Source organism: Narcine bancroftii, chromosome 5 (genome assembly GCF_036971445.1).
Source record: "Narcine bancroftii isolate sNarBan1 chromosome 5, sNarBan1.hap1, whole genome shotgun sequence".
NCBI classification, from domain to species: Eukaryota; Metazoa; Chordata; class Chondrichthyes; order Torpediniformes; family Narcinidae; genus Narcine; species Narcine bancroftii.
Genome location: NC_091473.1, coordinates 25340014 through 25357228, shown reverse-complemented (window position 1 = coordinate 25357228; position 17215 = coordinate 25340014). Strand labels below are relative to the sequence as shown.

General features: G+C 40.6%; 1 protein-coding gene and 1 non-coding gene across 11 annotated transcripts in view; both read right to left on the bottom strand.

Moving 5' to 3' along the window:
* chl1b (cell adhesion molecule L1-like b) overlaps positions 1–17215 on the bottom strand; it is a 687190-nt gene that overhangs the window by 112180 nt on the left and 557795 nt on the right. The gene's annotated exons all lie outside the window — the stretch shown is intronic.
* trnaf-gaa (transfer RNA phenylalanine (anticodon GAA)) lies at positions 12094–12166 on the bottom strand. The gene has a single exon. It is a non-coding gene; the product is annotated as a tRNA-Phe (tRNA).

The following is a 17215-nucleotide window of genomic DNA, read 5'->3' as shown; positions in this document are numbered from 1 at the left end:
TTATTGCTCCCCTTCATCTTTACCCCTAGCGCTACTTCCCAATTTATTTTCTAACTTACTTGGATAGTCCATATTACCCTTTTTGAAAGGTTCTACTTGGCGCAAATTAAACCTTATGGTTTAAAGCACACTTATCTGCTAATTTAGAAGATTCCTGCCAAGTTTCCACTCCCTTTTCATTTTAATGTGTTTTTATGTAATTTGGAACACACCTTTTAATTTTCTCAACTAACACCAGCTCTCTCAGTCTCTTATAGTCATCAGTTTATTTTTTTTAATGTGCATTATTGGTCAAAGTACATAGTTTTGTCATTGGCAAAATCAAATTCCTGAATTTTTGCCTGTAAGCTTCTGGAACAAATTTATAAGCTTTAAGCATGGCTTGCTTCACAATCTCATACTGAGCAGCTTGTTCAGTTTTAAGGGCAGAGTAAGCCTGCTGGGCTTTCCCTTTTATCATTCTTTGTAACATAAGTAACCAATAATCTTGTGGCCACTTTAAACTCAGCAACTTCCTCAAAATACTGGAAGTATTTATCAATCTCAGCTTCATCAAATGTAGGAACTAACTTAATCTCCCTACTGGTCACAAACCTTTCTCTAGGACCAGAAGGTGGAACTCTGTTTCTCATCTCTCTCTCTCAAACTGCCTTTGGCTCTCTGCTTCCTCCACCTTAAATTACATTTTTCTAACTCGAATTCAAATACACATAGCTTAAACTGCCTTTGTCTCTCACCACCTCAAATCTACATTTTTCTAATTCAATCTGTTCCAACGTTAACTGCTGCTCAAGGGATTTACTCTCGGAAATTGCTCTAACACATCCTCGCCAAACTTCCCCTTTGATATATAGTTTTGTTCTATAATTCTTCAGATCTCCGCCTTTTTCATATACTGTTTTATTGCAGTATGTCCCAACCTTTGGGCAATATCCACCAATTCTTCCTTTTTGGTCATCTGCAAACCCACAAAGAATGGTGATTTTAAAAACTCATCAATTTCCATTGCTGCTGTTTTTCTACAAAAGGCTGAGTTAGTCCTTTATCCGCCCATTTTCTAAAGCTGTTATCTATTTTTCCAGGTAGGAATTCTGGGATAGATTTGATGTTCTGGACATACGAGTTAAAAACATTTAGTAATTTTCTAATAGCTAACCAAGTTTTCACTGTGAATTTAATCTGTTTATTATCCATTTTAAATTTCTTCCAATTTGCTTGGCTTAGGAATGGTAGCCCTTCCAAAGAAATACTAGGGTATGAATTTTATTCTTAACTCACCCAACCCGTTTCCATATCATTTGTTATCTGGTTCCTCAGCTGTGCTGCCCAGTCGTAATATTTAATGTTGGGCAAATTAAGGCCCCCTTTTTGTTTTGACAATAACAATGTCTTAAGTCTAACTCTAGGTTTTTTTATTTTGCCATACAAATTTTGATATTAATTTGTCAAGAGCTTTAAATGCTATCAAAGAAACTTCTAATGGCAAAGATTGCAATAAAAAAGCAGTCTGGGCAAAACATTCATTCAGAAGTTTCAATTCTAATAATTAATGATAAGGGGAGAATCTTCCATCTGAGCATATTATTTCACATTAAGGGGAGAATCTCCCATCTGAGCATATCTGCCTTTATCTCCTTTAATAACTTTCCATAATTGGCTTCGTATGGTTTTAAAATGGAGAGAATGATTGTATCGCTGAGGTATCTAAAGCCCTCTCTAGACCAATGAAACCAGACTTGGTTATCTAATTCTTATAGCCACGTACCCAAAAGCATCATAGCTTACATTTTTGAGTCATTAATATTATAATCAGATATTTCTTCATATTCTTTTAAAACTTGCATGAAGTGAGGCAATAGGGTCGGTCACATACAGGATGGTATCATCCACAAATATGGATATCTTATGATCCACATTTCTATCATCTTTTATACTCTTTATATAACCCTCTTGCCTAATAATTTCCGCAAGTAGCTCTAAGCTTATATCGAAGAGCAAGGGACTCCCTGCCTAACTCCACGTTTTTCCCTGAAAAACTGAGAGAAAAATCCATTCACCCTCACTCTTGGCCTTGGGCTCGAATATAATACTTTCACCTATTTTAGAAATTTCAGGTGAAATCCCATCTTATCTACGTTCTTGGTACTTAGGAGCTGGGAGGAGCCCCAAATTAATAAAACAGAAGTGGCAAGAGATGGAAATGGATATCAGTGCCTCAAGCTGGTACGTGAGAGCAGCAGAAAAAGAGGTCCCATGACCTTACTCGATTCAACAAGGTTTGTGCTATGACTAAATCCATGCAGAGCTGTTGGGATTTAGTCAGACGTTATGGGCCATGGGCCTCAGTGAGTCCACACTGATCATTCTAAAGCATAAAACCATGGCTTAATTTCAGTAGCCAACATTCCAAATAAGGACATCTGAAGATATCATGTCATGAGTGTGAACCTGCCTTCAATTTTCTGCAAGCTGAATTATAAAGTTGAATCTATACAACTTCAAGTAGAATCAGTGATTTATGCCTGAAATATAACAACAATAGTTGGTTGTTTTTCCAGACTCTTTTGTGTAGTCTTCCAAAGGCGCTATTTGCCTTGGCGAGTCTGTTGTCTATCTCATTGTCGATCCTTGCATCTGATGAAATGGTGCAGCCGAGATAGGTAAACTGGTTGACCGTTTTGAGTTTTGTGTGCCCGATGGAGATGTGGGGGGGCTGGTAGTCATGGTGGGGAGCTGGCTGATGGAGGACCTCAGTTTTCTTCAGGCTGACTTCCAGGCCAAACATTTTGGCAGTTTCCGCAAAGCAGGACGTCAAGCGCTGAAGAGCTGGCTCTGAATGGGCAACTAAAGCGGCATCATCTGCAAAGAGTAGTTCACGGACAAGTTTCTCTTGTGTCTTGGTGTGAGCTTGCAGGCGCCTCAGATTGAAGAGACTGCCATCCGTGCGGTACCGGATGTAAACAGCGTCTTCATTGTTGGGGTCTTTCATGGCTTGGTTCAGCATCATGCTGAAGAAGATTGAAAAGAGGGTTGGTGCGAGAACACAGCCTTGCTTCACGCCATTGTTAATGGAGAAGGGTTCAGAGAGCTCATTTCTGTATCTGACCCGACCTTGTTGGTTTTCGTGCAGTTGGATAATCATGTTGAGGAACTTTGGGGGACATCCGATGCGCTCTAGTATTTGCCAAAGCCCTTTCCTGCTCACGGTGTCGAAGGCTTTGGTGAGGTCAACAAAGGTGATGTAGAGTCCTTTGTTTTGTTCTCTGCACTTTTCTTGGAGCTGTCTGAGGGCAAAGACCATGTCAGTGGTTCCTCTGTTTGCGCGAAAGCTGCACTGTGATTTTGGGAGAATATTCTCGGCGACGCTAGGTATTATTCTATTTAGTAGAATCCTAGCGAAGATTTTGCCTGCAATGGAGAGCAACGTGATTCCCCTGTAGTTTGAGCAGTCTGATTTCTCGCCTTTGTTTTTGTACAGGGTGATGATGGTGGCATCACGAAGATCCTGAGGCAGTTTACCTTGGTCCCAACAAAGCTTGAAAAACTCATGCAGTTTGGCATGCAGAGTTTTGCCGCCAGCCTTCCAGACTTCTGGGGGGATTCCATCCAACCAACTGAAAAACCTCACAAAGATAAGCGTATACAGAGCCGTTGTCATACCCACACTCCTGTTCGGCTCCGAATCATGGGTCCTCTACCGGCACCACCTACGGCTCCTAGAATGCTTCCACCAGCGTTGTCTCCGCTCCATCCTCAACATCCATTGGAGCGCTTACACCCCTAACGTCGAAGTACTCGAGATGGCAGAGGTCGACAGCATCGAGTCCACGCTGCTGAAGATCCAGCTGCGCTGGATGGGTCACGTCTCCAGAATGGAGGACCATCGCCTTCCCAAGATCGTGTTATATGGCGAGCTCTCCACTGGCCACCGTGACAGAGGTGCACCAAAGAAAATGTACAAGGACTGCCTAAAGAAATCTCTTGGTGCCTGCCACATTGACCACCGCCAGTGGGCTGATAACGCCTCAAACCGTGCATCTTGGCGTCTCACAGTTTGGCGGGCAGCAACCTCCTTTGAAGAAGACCGCAGAGCCCACCTCACTGACAAAAGGCAAAGGAGGAAAAACCCAACACCCAACCCCAACCAACCAATTTTCCCTTGCAACCGCTGCAATCGTGTCTGCCTGTCCCGCATCAGACTTGTCAGCCACAAACGAGCCTGCAGCTGACGTGGACTTTTTACCCCCTCCATAAATCTTCGTCCGCGAAGCCAAGCCAAAGAAAAGAATAACAACAATAAAAAGGATAGCACAATATCATCCAATTTTATGATCAGTTAGAGATGCATCTTTATGTTAAGGAAGTTGTGTTTTCACAATGTATAATGAGTTGTTTAAAGAGATAAATAAGGAGGAATTGGTGACTGTATGAGATTTTCAAAAGTAATTTGCTTCGGTGTCAGATAAGAAGTGCCCAAGACAAAGGATATGAATAGGTTAGAGGTAGCAATTTACCAGACAGAGACACTGGTGATGAATTAATGGTGCTATCTGGAGTGCTGTGTACAGTTTAGGTCACCTGATCACATATCTGTACTGTATTCAATGCAACAAGGGTCACTGGATTAATTGAGAAAAGATCAAGTGGAATGCACTTCATTCTTTGGAGTTTAAAACAGAAGCCATTTCACTGAAATTCGAGGAATTCTGAAGGGACTTCACAGCATGGATACTGGGATGGTTGTCTTCTTGCTCAGACTGAGGGCAGGACAATTTGTTCATTCAAAGTGTGTAAAATGAATGTATTCTGAGACTGGTAGATTTTAAGAATGTTTTATAAGACTTGTTTCCCAATCCAGGCAACATCATGGTAAATGTCCTCTGCCCCCTCTCCATAGCTTCCACATCCTTCCTATAATGAAATGACCAGTACTGAACACAATACTTTCAATTTGGTCTCACCAAAGATTTGTAGAATTGTAACATGACCTCTCTACTCCTGAACTCAATCTCCCTATTAATGAAGCCCAGCATCCCATAGGCCTTCTTAACTATCTATTAACCTGTGCAGTGATCTTGAGGGATGTATGGATTTGAAGCCCAAGGTCCCTCTGTTCATCCACACTCTTAAATAATTGACCATTAACCCTGGCCTCAGCCTTCTGGTTTGTCCTTCCAAAATGCATCACTTCATATTTATCTTGATTGAAGTCCATCTATCACTTTTCTGCCCAACTCTGCATCCTGTCTCTATCCTCTTGCAACCTTCAACAAATTTCAACTCCAACCACAACTCCTCCAACCTTCATGTCATCCACAAACTTAATGACCCATCTTTCTGCCTCTTCATCCAGTTCAATTATAAAAATCACAGAACAGATCCCTGCGGCACTCCACTTGTCACTGACATCCAGGCAGAATACTTCCCTTCCACTACTACTTTCTTCCTACAAGCCAATTTTTTTTATCCATACAGCTAATTTTCTACTGATCCTGTGAAAGAACAGGGGACCGGGAATAATTGAATAGTTCTTCGCAACAGTCACTACGGGCACATTTGGAAAAGACCTCTTTTTACATTCATGATTCTATGATGCTACAAATCAACAGGAAAGCAGTTTTGCTTCCAAACTAGCTGTCATGTTGGAGTTTCAATCACTAACATTTGTGAATTTGTTCCCAGTGCTTATATGACTAAATCATAAAGGATTTGGACAAGAGAGCCAGATTTAGTGAAGCAATCACTTGCAATTAATGCAACACACTCCGCTTTCTGTATCTGAATAACTAATTCAATAAAAGCTCCAGCTGCAGTAAATATTTCTGGAAGAATTTTATTGCATAACGTAAGTTTGGATATAAGGACACAAAATTGGCAGTGGTGAACACTGTTGTCATGGTCAGAAAAGTATGTGTCCTCAACAATACTGGTATTCACTGTCAAAAGAACAACCAAGATTAACTTCATTTTGGGAAAAGTAGAAAAACGATACCCAGAGTTTCCGTGAAAAGCCTTTCAAAAGCGTAAATGGTCAGCTAGATGGCTGACCAAATGGCTTTTTATATCATCCCACTAAATTCTGCAAACATAAGGAGCCTGGGAAAGTCCAGAAACCACATTGCTGAGAGATGAACAAAACATCAATGTAACTGGCAGTTGATTCATTTTGATGATAAATGCTATATTAAAGACCAAGGAGCTGCTATTTCACCTTTTCTCAAGGAAGGATATTTTTAGTTAATATTTCTGTCTTGCAGTGTGAAGTAAGGTTGAAAAAAAGAATATGTGTTGAGCCTTGTCCCCAATGGTAAGACTGACGGAACCAGCATGAAATCTGCCCACGGTAAGATCTTGCGTCTCTGACTGAGAAAATAGCACCTAAATTTGAATCCTTGTGCTCTTACTGTCCTCTTCATTGGACTTCTGATTCCTCTGGATAAAGAGACTCCAGTCCTCACTGCTCTTCTCGGCCCTCCAATTTGAGCCAGGAATCCCTGTGAGTAAGTGAGGATATTACATTTTTATAAGCAAGTATGGAGATCATTTTTTTGAACTGGGTTTTCTGTCCTCTTCGTAATCTCTTATTCTGTTGGTGAAGCATACCTACTGGAGAATTTGGCCTCGTGTGCAAACCTAACATTGCCTTCTGAGAGTAATTTGTGCCTTCATGGTGAAATGTTGGCTTGAGGACCATGATATAGATTTGCATATCTTGGTACAGATTTAAAGGAATTGGCAGAGATAGTATTATGCTACCTTTCCTGCACTTTGTGATGCCTTCTGACTGGTGTCAAATCTCAGAGGCATGGAGGAGGATCACAACGACCCAGTCTGACTTCACATACTTTGTCTCCAGCATTTCATAGGACATACACAGTGTTGGCTATTCAATCAAATGAGGAAAATCACCCAAATAGATCACACAATCATCACCAATATTCTGCACACCCTCAGGCAGAAGAAGACTTTGCATTCCTGGTGCCTACAGGATACAATCCACGTGGTCGACATGGTAGAGTGCCGACCTTTATTCGGACATCTTTTGCTTCATCTCTGATTGGCATATTTTCTGCAACAATTGAAGATGATGACATCTCCTCAATGTATTCTCTTCTGTCACACATCCTCCTTAAGCCACCATCCTTCCTGACTTACAATCTCTGATGTTGTAAGCCTGTATTTTCTGTTTTTATCCTTCTCACCAGAACTACATGGTGATGTTCTTCTTCTTTCAGATTCCCAAGAAGTTCATGCAAATACCTGCAAAAATCTGCAGCAATTTAAATTTTCAATATTTATTCCAAGTCGATATTGTGGGAAAAAAAGGGCATGTGATGAGAGGAGGTTCATTCATTCAGAGAATCTATTAATTTCAATTGTTTCATAAACTCCGCTGTCCAGAGATTCAGCAATAGATGTTCTAATGACGATTCATTTTATGTTGGTATTAAAGAGACTATCAAAGGAGTACCAGTCCAGATTTTTCTGTCCGACTTTCTCTTTGATGTCTTTGACAAAAGGAAGTTATCTTGTTTATTTAGTAATAACTATAACCCCTGGGTTTGTTCAAGTGCAATATATTTTGATACTGTGATATTATAAAGTTTAAAGTTGAGTCATAATTTTAGCCATTGAAAATCCTTGTCTTCGGATATGTTTTCATCCAGTCCTTTGATGCAGAATTGAAGCAGAATGACTAAATCCAATGTCTTTCCATTAATATTCTCATGGAGTGTGCACATTCTATTGATCACAATGATTGCAGATGGGCTTTCAGGAAAAAAGAGGACAACATTGGAGCTAAAATTGCCACATGAGATATATGGCGATGACAGTTCAGTTACCAAGTTAGCTATACACTGCAACATTCTGTCATTTTTTATTTACATCGTTTCCAGCACATACACATCCTCCCCCAAAGCCAAAGCACTGAAAGAGGCTATAATTGCAGGGTGCAGTCAGCGGGTCATCTTTTTCAGTAAATCATACAGACATTTTAACCTGACAACGCATTGGCATTAAAAAGCTTAATCTCAGTTTTAAAGATCATGTAGTTCTCTCGCTTCAACACTGAGAGCTGCTGAATATGTCAATCACCAATGTACCAACTTACATTCAGAACATCTTTTTCATGTTTCAGACTGGATTTTGTATTTAATGTGTAGGTGAACAAGAAAAAAAATCCTGCATAATAGCACTAAAATATTTTAGACAAACAACATTGAAAGGGAGTATTTCTCGGCATAAGCATTGAACTAAATACATTAATTTTGCCACTATAAAAAATTTGAAGGTGTCCCTGAAAGATTCAATTGTTATGTCCATTTAAGTATTGATGATTAAGTGGACCAATACCAAGAGCAGTTGAATCTTTTGATCAAATGAAAAAAGAGAATAGCAGGTGTTAAATAAAAAAGAATGCAACAATGTGGAAAGGTTAGTTGTCAACCTCAAAAACAACAGATGAGTTAAAGGTTCCAACTAGGTTCCTGGAGCAAACATCAAAAACAAAATTCCATGAATTGATGAGTACTAACATTCTATGCACTTTCAGCCTTTCCTGACTTCAGCCCAGTAATGAGATACTTCATATTGTGTTTTAAATGGCCTTGTACTTTCATTTCCTCAACCCAATTCTTACAAATTACAAGCCTTCACTGGATATTGTCCAAGGTTTCGTTTTGTTACATCTTTCTGATCAGTTTATCCTTCCTGGGTAAAACAAGATTCTTTGCCACCGTGGTTAAGTGAAAAATAAAACACAAATGCTAAAGGAACTCAGCAGGTCAAACAATGCCTTTATGTAGCAAAGGTGAAGATACATCAGCAACATTTCTGGCTTAGTGATGTATCTTCACCTTTGCTACATAAAGGCACTGTTTGACCTGTTGAGTTTCTCCAGTATCTGTGTGTTTTTTTCAGTTTACCCTTATGGTGAGAGGCTGTTACACTAAAACTCTTCCTAACTGCACAGGGCAATCTCCTGACTTGCTCCACAGACTATTCTCCAATAAACTCCCAATCGGCTCCATGCACCATACTCCAGTTAGCGGTCATGGGTGAGATTCATTAGCTGTTGTTACAAATTATCAGCGAACGAGTGGATCACCACAAACTAGTCCATCTCGCTTTACTTTAACTTTGACCAGAACCAGCAACAGTTCACAAAGTACAGTTCCAGAGGATGCTGGAGAAGGAGCTGGAACCAATTCAGTAGAGGAGCCATTGGAATCCAGGAGGAATAGATGTTAAAATAATTAGCAGAAGAATCGAAGATAATTCCTCTTTTTTACCTAAATGGTTATGGAGATTTTTCAGATCAGTCTGAAGGTTGTAATGGCAAAAATACTCAAACGTTTACAAAGAATTGTTCACACACCCCTGGAGGAAAATCAGGAAGTGCGATGAGCCCATATTTTGCTTTTTTGGCAAACAAGGAGAGATAGGCCAAATCAAGATTAAGCTTATTATCACAAATGCAATGATAAAAGTTTATTTTGTGTGCAGTCCAGTTAGACATCTCATACATCGTACAGCATGTAAGACACAGAGTGCAAAGTAACAGACAGATCAGTTGATAGAGAACAAAGGCAACTGAAATGAGGTTATTCAGGAATCTGGCTAATGATAGGAAAGAAAATGTCCTTGAATCTGGTGGTTTGTGAACTCGTATTCATGGTTCTTCTTCCTGAAAGGGAAGGGAAAGAGTGAAGAGAATGCAGCTGGGGTGAGATGAGACTTTAATATTAATCTCGGCTGATTTTCCAAGATGGAGTTGAAAGAGGGGAGAGAGATATGTGTGCTGGGCAAACATGAGGCGCTGAGGGCAGAAAGGGCTCCTGAGAGACCTCAGGTGCTAAAGGCTTCCTGATCTTAACAGAGGTTTGTATCTGGATCTCAGGTGCCAATGGTTTGAACTGGAGTCTTGGAGGCTGCAGAGGCTGTGGGAGCAGTGGAAGCGAATCCATGGCATTCAGTGATTCTGAAGGGACTCTCTTTTGCTTCTCTTTCTCTTACTATAAGTGGTACCGGACAATACTAATAGCGACTCTTTGTCTACCTTACGGCACTCTAAAGGAAATTTTGTTTAATATTACATTTTCAGTTTTATTACATGACAATAAAATAATCTTGAATCTTGACAGCCATGTTTATAGCACTCAGTCTTTTGTGGTCTTGGGCAGAGCAGCTCCTGCACCATGCAGTAAAGTACCATGGTGCATTTGCAGAAATTGTTAAGCAATGCAGGTGACATGCCAAATTTCCTTGGGTTTCTGAGGAAGTATTGGCGCAAATATGCTTTCTTGGCCATTGTGTCAATGTCAGTGCATTCGGTGAAGTCATCAGAAATGTGGAAACTAAACGCTATTTACCCATCTCTACCTCATCACTATTAATGCAGACTGGGGACTGAGCTTTGCTTCTCTTCCAAAGTTATAAATTTCTGTGGTTCTATGAACTCTAAAATTCTTCAACCAAGAAGTCAAGACTCCTTCCCAAACCTATACACAATGTCATTGATTCTTAGTGTTTTACTGACAGAGAGGAAACCTCTCTTCCTTCCTTGCCTGCCAATCCCAATGTTCCTTCATGTTTTTCAATTTGTTGTGAAATTTGGAACCAGGAGTTTGAGCTCTGCCTTTCTCCTGGCTCTCTGCACTTTGGGTTTGACCTCCAAAGTTTCCAATTAAATAAGTTGTTCCTTCTTCAAGAAATTCACTGTGCTACTCAAATGGACTTTCAGAGTCTAACTAAGACTGATGTGATACACAAGAAGGATTTTTCCACAAACTGATTCCTTTGGCTTGAATACACAAACCTAACCCTTTGAAAGTCAATTCACAATATGTTGACACAAATCATCTGAAGCTGCTTCCATGGTCAAGAGGTTGATTATTGGGTCAGCGTTCGCACATTTTCTCCAAGTCTAAAGACTCCCTGTGTGGATTCAAGCCACTTTACAGTGGGGTGATCACAAGCTACTGATGGCATTTTATCACCGCACTGATGGCTTTCTGCTGAGAAAGCCAATAAAGTGGATAATTTCCCTACTGTTAAATGGTGGGTGAAATTCAACTTCTTTCTATCCTGCATGCAAAGCTGATGGCACTTCATATGTACGTTATTAGTTATTTAAGGATGACCTGAGATTGGGAAAAATGTAGTTTTAATGCTTCCTTGACTTTGGATATTTCTATTATGTGACAACTATGCTTGTTTCACAAAAAATGCTTTTATTTCAAATATTATAATTGGGGAAGATCAGTTGTTGGAAGCATTGCTTTTTCACTGCATGTGGCATTTTACATTTGGCTTACAGCTGGAGAAGCAACATACACAAATGGAGCAGCAACTGTGCATCTAAAGCAATGGTTCTCAACCTTTTGTTTTCTTTGGCATTTTCTGCCACAGGTACTCTGGGGTAAGCAAGGCATTACTTAAGGTAGTATGTGAGTGGAAAAGAAGGTTGAGAATCACTGGACTACAGAATTTGAAGTTGTTCCACCAGTCTTCTTGTCCAGACTTTTTAAATGCCAATCTAGAAATAAGTTCATCAAAGCAATTAGGACAGGGCAGCAATGTCAGCACTTGGGAAATCAATGTAAGGAATGTGCCATGTATCTCTCTTCTACTGATTGTTGCTTCATGTATTCAGAGAAGCAAAGTTTAATACACCAGGATGTCCTAAATTTGCTTCATTTGAGCCTTAATTCTTCTGGACTATTTGCATAAACAACTTATAAAAATATACAACCTGTTGGATACCCATGTGTTTAATGTTGGCAGATGTCTACAGTGTTTGAAGGAATTCCCAATACCTTGAACTAGCAGACTGACAGTTATCAGATACAGTCTATGTTTCTATTTAAACATACAGCACAGTAACAGGACATTTCAGCTCATGAGTCCGTGCCTCCCAATTAATACCCAATGAACCTATACTCTCGGTTGATTTCAATTGTGGGAGGAAACCAGGGCGCCTGGGGAATACACATGTAGATACGGGGAAAGCATACAAACTCCTTAGAGATAGTGAGGGATTCAAACCTAGATCTCGATTGCTGGAACTCTGTCGCCCATAATCTCTATCATTGCCGAAACCCGGGATTGAACCAGGGACCTTTAGATGTTCAGTCTAATGCTCTCCCAACTGAGCTATTTTGGTGGTCAATAAAGCCACATCTTCCAATGTGGAGGACAAAGAGCTCTTTGCTCTGAACTATTTTTGTGTGTGTGTGTGTAAAACCCTTACTGAAAAAAAAATCAGTGTTGCTGTTGTAAAAATTAAATATTTGCCTTGAATGATATGGCTCCATTATTGTTTTTCCACCATATATATTCTGCTTCCACCTCTTGAACAAAGCATTCAGGAGAGTCAGAGGGTTTCATGGATAGCAAGATGCAGACTAGAGGAGATGGTGAGTCATCGGTTCAGAAAACTGCAAAGGCTGAGCCCACTTTCTAGTCAATCCACAATCTCATAAATTAAGGAACCTCAAATGGTCATCCAAGCACTTCATAACATAACAATTTACAGCACGGAAACAGGCCATTAGGCCCTTCTAGTCCGCACCGAACCAAACACCCCTCTCTAGTCCCACTTCCCTGCACAATGCCCATAACCCTCCATCTTCTTCTCATCCATATACCTGTCCAACCTTTTCTTAAATAATACAATTGACTCCGCCGCCACTATTTCTCCCGGAAGCTCATTCCACACGGCTACCACTCTCTGAGTAAAGAAGTTCCCCCTCATGTTACCTCTAAACCTCTGCCCCTTCATTCTTAACTCATGTCCTCTTGTTTTAATCTTTCCTCCTCTTAACGGAAATAGTCTATCCACATCCACTCTGTCTATCCCTTTCATAATCTTAAATACTTCTATCAAATCCCCTCTCAACCTTCTACGCTCCAAAGAATAAAGACCTAATCTGTCCATTAAACATTGTTGTTGTTTCCATCTCGATGAGCATTCCAGACTCACCCCATTTTGGGCCAATAAACTTCCTAAATTCCCCAACCCACGGGATTTTACTATCTTGGTTTTGTTCATGAGAAAAAAATGGTGGTCCTGCTGGAGCTCTTTTAACAGGAGTCTGCCTCTGGTGTGGACCCAAGGAGGAAAAAGAGCGGAGACGTAGCACTCCCCTGCAGGGTTCTCTTACCCAGTCCAGCTGATGATGGCGCCATACAGATTTTAAATGGCCTATTAAACGAGCTGATAGTACTTCATTTAACATCCTGCAATCATGGGATTTGAACCCAAGATGGCGATGCCAGTGTTCGGCAGCACCATTGTGGTGTTGCTGACTTCCGGGGGGAGCATCAGACTGGTGCAGGGCACCAATAACAGGGAGAACACCCCCTAATGAGAAGAAGAAGCAGAGGAGAGAACCCTATGGGACAGTGACCAAAGCAGCAGACCAGTGAGTATCTCAGCGTCTGAAGGACACAAAGACAGCAGGCTGCTGGTGACTTGTGCCCAAGGAACCCACAGAGGCTGTTGGCTGCTGGTGACATGAGGTCAAAGGAATCACCCCAGGTTGCGGGCTGCTGGAGACTGGGTCACAGGTACTAGATAAATGAAGTGGGATTCGAGAGGGTGCTGAAGACAAGGAGGGCTCCTGAAAAACCTCAGGCACTGAAGGCTTCCTCGACGTGTCGGAGGTTTGGATTTGGAGCTCAGGTTACCAATGGTTTGAACTGAACTGGAGGTGGCTGTGGAAGGTGTAGGGGTACTAGAGATGAATCCATAGACACTCGGTGAGGCTAGAGTGAGTCTCTTTTGCTTCTCTTCTTCCAATGAAAACAACCCAGTCTCACTCTGGTCTCCTGCATATTGCATCAGGATAGTCTAGGCAAGGACCTTGTTCTTGGTTCTGGGATGAGATGATCAGTAATAATGATGTAAGAGCAAAAATTGCAATAAAAAAAGGAATTTCCACTCTCATTTTCCTTAGTTCAAGGGCCAGCTCTCTATTGGGCAGAATGACAAAGATGTGATTGGAATTGGCTATTCTCTGCAAGACCAATGCATGGGAGAGAGGGACGTCTCAATCTACTTTATGAAGTAAATACCTTGGACTGGGAGCACACTAATTTTGGAATGAATAAGAAATGTTAATTCAATTAGAATGCTAAATTGTCATTGTTATGTCCATTGCACAGATCTGGTGTTAACCTTCATAAGTTTTCTTCCAATCCTGTGATTTAATTTTAACAGACCATTCCAGTTAACTGCAGAAACACTTGAATTATTGCTGAAGATCTTTCCAAGGATATTTTTTGTTAATTGTGGAGCATCAGGCAAATCTTTCAAAAATGTAATCTTTTCATAGCAATTACAAAGAGCTTTGTAAACTTGCACAAAAAATCCACACTAACACACATCTGTATTGCTTTTTGAAAGAAGGAGAGAATGATAAGGATAGAAAGACTTTGGTACATGCAAGGGCTTTAATGCCCTTAGGACATCTCAAATAGTCTGACAGCTGATTAAATACTTTAGAGCAGTCACTATTACAATGCAGCAAATACCACAACTAATCTGTTTGGAGCAATGTATCACAAATTGTAAAATGACAATGACTGGATAACTGGTTTTAGTGGCATTGAATGAGCAAATAAGTATTGGCTAAGATAATGAGGTGCTGTGGGATCTTTTATCCATCTGAGAATGATATGGGACATGATTTAACATCTCAATCAAACCACATGGAAGATGTCGAGAGGGACCAATGTCCTTGTAAGCATGTTTGCAAAAGCTGTTTTGGAGGGCTTAAAGTTAGGCTAGCAGGGAGCATGGAGCAGTTGGTGGAAAAGTGGGGGAAGGATAAGCAGTGTGTTATATAGTCAGGATAATGTGAACGATTTTGTAACCATGTAAAAATACACCCTTCTCACTATAGTAACTGTAGTGCACCACTATGGGGCATATAAATATGTATATATGAGTGTGTGAACAGTTTCCTGAGTTGGTGGAAGGCATCAGTAAGTAAACTCTCTTCTGTTATTTGAATCTTGCATCTCTAATTTACTTAAGAAGAATTATAAGTGAACAAGAATAAAGCCATACAATTGATTGTAAGTCTTTGAAATACAAAGGGGAAGAAGAGAAAAAACTGCTGAAAAAAAAAAGGCTGGAGCAACAGCAGGTCACCCAGTGATGGACTGGGAGGCTGAAGACATTGTTAAATTGTTTAAAAAGTTTCAGCAGAAGTGCAATTTAGCATTTAAAAGCCATTTAAAAAATGCAACAGCAGAGGAGAAGGTCTGGACAGGGGAGCGAGGCTTTGACTTATTTAATAGCTGGGATTCACAGAGGTGGAGAAAAATGATCTGGAGCAGATATTTGCAAAGTTTGCTTCTCACCGTGAACCCAGGTCTAATCATAGAATTAAACACTATGAATTTCAAGGCTAAATGCAAGAGACTGATGAAATGGTTGATAACAACCTCACTAGACTAAAAATTGTTGATGCAAAATGCAGATTTAAGGATATAGAGGAAAGATTAGTTGATCAACTAATAAGTGTCCATCCCGAAGTGAAAAATTCCCTTATGGGGAAGGATAGCTTAAAGCTGGCCAAATCTATCTACACAGCCAGAGCCTTAAAAGCCATGAGGCCACAAATTAAATCCTTATCTATGCAGACCCACCCACAGCACTGAGAAGGAAGGGTTGATGATATAAAGAATACAATCAGAAAAGTGCAAATCCCCAAGACCTGCAGGAAGTGTGACAGACAACACCCCTTCGATGACCAAAACCAATGCCCCTCATATGGTTCTGAATGTAGAACCTTCTTGCTAAAGCAAACCACTGGGCGAATATGTGCAAGTCTAGTATGAAGAAAACAGTAAAGCTAGTGAAGAAAGAAGGCAAGAAGAAAATCACCACATAAAAGGAAACAACAAGGAGAACTCTGACACCCAGATACCAAACACAGAATCCATACACCTTCACGAGATGTCGGCTGAGATGAAAGAAGGAAGTGAGTTATACACAAGGATCCAAATACAGACCACAATCCAGAACAAGCCTATGATATTTAACCTAAAGGTGATGCTGGATAGTGGATCACAAAGCAAGGTGTGAGCAAAAAGCAGGCAGGCACCTCAATAAAATGGTAGGAGGAGGGGCAGGAGGAGGAGCAAGAGGTCATGGGTTGGATGGGGGGGGGGGCACAAGACAAAAATGCTGAGGTGATAGGAAGGGATGGCTCTCTGAATAGAGAAGGAAGAGGATGGAGAGCTGCAGATAAGGAGTCAGAGGGAGACAGGTGAGAGGCCAAATGGAAGCCAGAGACGTTGATGTTAATATTATTCAGTTGGAGAGTGCCTGGAGTGATTATTAATTGTTTGTCCTCTGATATGTGGGTGGCCTCCGTTTGGTAGTGCATGAAGCCATGGACGCTCAGTTTAAGGTGAGTTGAGGCAGGTTTAGGGGAGTCATCAGAGATAGGTTTTTCACACAGTGAGAGGTGGGAACCTGGAATGCAATGGCAAGGGTGATGGTGGAGGCTGGTACCATAGGGACATTTAAAAGACACATGGATGTAAGAAAAGTGAAGTGTTATGGGCTATGAGGGAGGGAAGGATGAGTTTGAACATGGAGTAGGTTTGTATAAGTCAGCACAACATTGTGGGCTGAAGGATTCGTACTGTGCTGTACTATGTTTAACCTAGTGGCATCACGAGGGTTGGTGTCACCCCATACACCTCCCCTATGGACTTTCTCCCGTACCAGACCACACAGAATCCTCAGTAATGTTTTTTGTAAATCATAATTTCCAAATATCACTGAATGCAATGGCAATAATGGTGAGAAAACAACTAGTAAAATTAAAATTACACCTTTAAATTACAAGATCATATGCACAGCCTAAATGTATTTACATTTTTACGTAGATTCTTTTAATTACTACTTCATTCTGAAAAAAAAGTTATTGATATAGGTTCACAAATATCAATTACCACAATATTGTAGCTAAAACAGCAGAAAATTCGACAAAAGCAGTGACTATAAAACCACCAGCAGCAACGAAAACAACAGCACATGCTTGTACCCCAGGCAGAGAAAACCACATGATTCAAAGCGTCATTGTAATTGGGTAATGACAGCTCTGACCGGAGCACATTAGAAGGTTCAACAAGTAAATTAGCATCAAGTTTAGCCTTGTAGGTGCAGAATATTGATACATTTAAGCTGGTC